At 40.1% G+C, this 3291-nt stretch overlaps 1 long non-coding RNA gene across 1 annotated transcript; it reads right to left on the bottom strand.

Moving 5' to 3' along the window:
* Nucleotides 1-842: 842 nt before the first annotated feature.
* Nucleotides 843-1453, bottom strand: LOC129114916 (uncharacterized). The gene is made up of 3 exons (XR_008532735.1): nt 1323-1453; nt 1105-1154; nt 843-1021 (listed from the first exon to the last, which is right to left on the bottom strand). It is a non-coding gene; the product is annotated as an uncharacterized LOC129114916 (long non-coding RNA).
* Nucleotides 1454-3291: the final 1838 nt, after the last annotated feature.

Here is a 3291-nt window from a genome sequence, read left to right as displayed (position 1 = left end):
AGAAAGGTTTAAAGTTGTTTGAACAAAAACAGGCACAACTCCAAAACCGGAAAACTAGATGGTAGCCACAACGTGAAGCATAACCTGCTTCATGGTTTGTTTGACTCTGAATGGAACCATCATTTACTGAATGAACATCATGCTGTATTGAAGAAGACTTGAAACAAGCAATTGAGACCATAATGTTTACAATGTTAACTGAGGTACCTGATTTCTCACCTTGATATCAAAGAACAGAATTGGATGTGATCCTGACGGAATCTCCCTCAGGAGACTGCTGATTTAGCAGGCTAACACTTAGGTTAGCTAACATTAGCTCGCTACAATACATTATATTGCGTTGGGACCTAAGACAAAATGTGCATTGCATAGACGATGGCTATCTGTCGGTTTTCACTCTGCATTCTTAAATGCTGCACACCATTTCTGAGCTGGGTTTTGACGTTAGTACTTTTTTGATGTCACACAGTAGATTTATAGAAAGCATGTTAAAGTTTGACAGTGGACTTGAACCTGTAAGACAATACGGGGCATCCAGCAGTAACCGTCAGCTGCAAGGCGTCTATTGTTTTCACCCTGAGAGTCTGAGCGTGTCATCAAGGCAAAATGTGGTCCTGGAGACACCAACTGAAGGGGGAACTACCACAGAGGGGCGGTTGTAGTACTTTGCCATCTGTTAGTATGCCTATGGACAGATTTTGTGACCTGAATAGCGTCGTAACTGTGCATTCAGGAAACTTTACAGATGTGTAGTTGTGATCAAACGGAAAACCGAAAGGGGGGTGAAGAGGCCATTTCCACCTCACACTTTACAGCTACATGGCCTGATTTGGTGTTGCGCTTGGTTTGATCCCATCCTTAGATGTTTTATACTAATGGTTGTGGTTTTGTTTTAGACTCTCTACACCCTAGAAGTATTGATGGCTGAATAGGTGCTGAAGTCAGAACTCTGGGTTTTCTTCTTCTTTGGTCTCTGTGATGCCTGGCGGATTTCCAGCGCAGCATAACACACATCTTCATCCTAAAATTGACATTTGTTGTTTAGAATCAAGATCGTGTACTGATTTATTACCATGACTCAGTATATTTTACTGTTACACCTACCTGATGCGGGCTTGTTTCAGGTCTTCTCTGATCAGCTTGAAGGTCTTTAGCTGCAAAAATACAATACAACATCACTACAGACAACATGGTGCATCCTTCCTAACTCAAACACAGATTGAAAAAGAGACGTGTCTGTTCTTTGTGATAAAAATTCATCTTGTAGATTATCATGGATATTTCTGACATTTAGCTCATAAGGAGAGAAAAACAGTGGTTACCTTTTTTCCGACAGAGATGATACACCAGAAGAGAGGAGAGGAGAGAGGAGAGAACAGCAAAAGCTGGACAAAGGGAGAACAGCAGAATGCAACATTCACCACAGTCTCGTGGAGTCTCATGGTGAGGCTCAATGGAGTCTAAATCAAAAACAAAGTTGTGTCAGTTAGCTTCATTAAACCCTGATCTCACCAAAATGTCAAAAATATTTTTCACAATTTTCCTGAACAAAGCTCTTTTGCTTTGTTCAGTTTTAAAGCTGTTCCATTACCCCTGGAACCTAGAGCCCCAAGAATAAAAACACTGTTGGACTTGAATTATATTCAGTGAAGTTTGTTAACTCAAGTTTTCATTGAGCAGAGCAAAACATTATACTGCATCGACACTACTTTTTGTTCTGCTAAGATGTTCAGATCTTTCAGAATGAAGTGCAAAGTGCAACCTTTAACTTTGATGGAGCGTCAGATTCAAAATGTGAAATGTTCACAAAGCTCACTATACGTCAAAATACATATGGAAATGCACATTTAAGGATTACTTACAACCCTTAAGATACATGCGCTCTCAGATTTGACAATATAATTATTTGTATAAACCATTATACTGTTTCACTACAGATTGACCGCTGTTGACACCCATAACCTTCCTCTAGGATTTCATGATAGTTCCCCTTTTTGATCGTTAATATAAGTATATCTGGGGCCTGCGAACATTTTCCTATAGTATGCTAATCATTTAGTCAAATTATACATTCAATGCAGTCACACATAGATCTTACAGGAACAAAGTCAGGCCAGCATACTCACTGAATAGGATCCTTGTGGTGACGTTGCCATATCTGTAATCCATTTTGTGTTGAATGTATCCTTCATTCTCCACTGTTTTCTGTTCAGTTCCACAGTAGTAGAAGCCCTCATCAGAATCAGTGATGTTCAGGATCAGCAGGTCATAGGAAGAATAGTTTCTCACCAAATGAAAACGAGGGGAAGTTTCAGTTGAAACCTACTGTCAGTGAAGTCGTCGGATTCTGGTAATGGTCTTGATCTAAGGACAAGAGAAGGCTGGTTCTCATGAGAACAGTTCCTGTACCACATTATGTATACTCCACTTGATAATGTACAGTCGCAGTAGAGAGTGATGTTTTCTCCTGGTCTGACCGTTTCCTCCAACACTGATCCAGAAATCAAATCATGACCGTGGGATGCAACTCCTGGAATACAAACACAATAGTAGAAGCAGATTGAAATGTGCGCAGTGTTCACATTGCAACAGGTGTAGTTTCCTGCTCAACACAACAACAATGAGAATGTATATGAATTATTCTCATATTGCAAGCTAAAAATTGCAATAAAAATTTGTCTCAAAAGACTCACCTAGGAGAGCGACCAGAAAAATGTGCAGGTTCTCCATGTGTGATGATGACCGAGAGTTAGAAGACAGCGAAACATTCTTTCTCAAAGATATCATGCCCCCTGCAGACGTTTCTGTCAAAGGAAGTATACGATGTGATTGGCCAGTCTAGTGGAACATTTTCTTCTGTGGTTGTTTTCTATTGGTGTAAAGTCATGTAGCAGTCTGGGCTTTTATGTTTCCCATGCGTGATCACTAAATAACAGACACAATAAGATAAACCACACTACGCCCCAGCATCTAACTGAGGTGTTGCCATTACATGGTAGATTCCGACCTTGTAATACTTGCAGTAGTGCCTTTGTAGGACTTGCAGTATTCTGATGGTTATCAAAGACTTGGAGGCTCTTATGAATAAGGAAGAGAAGTAGACAGTGTACAGTGGGCAGAAACTTCCAATTCCAACAAGTTGTCATATAGACCATTTTTACAACCGTCAACGTCATAAAAAATACACATGCGCATGTTTGGAACAGAAGTGGCATTTTGCCCCAGCCAAGGATTTGCAAGCTGAATTAAAACTTTTAACAGTGTCAAAATGTCTGGTTGTTGCATGTTCAG

This window comes from Anoplopoma fimbria, unplaced genomic scaffold (assembly GCF_027596085.1).
Source record: "Anoplopoma fimbria isolate UVic2021 breed Golden Eagle Sablefish unplaced genomic scaffold, Afim_UVic_2022 Un_contig_11076_pilon_pilon, whole genome shotgun sequence".
In the NCBI taxonomy this organism is placed as follows: Eukaryota; Metazoa; Chordata; class Actinopteri; order Perciformes; family Anoplopomatidae; genus Anoplopoma; species Anoplopoma fimbria.
This window is presented reverse-complemented; position numbering and strand designations above follow the sequence as displayed.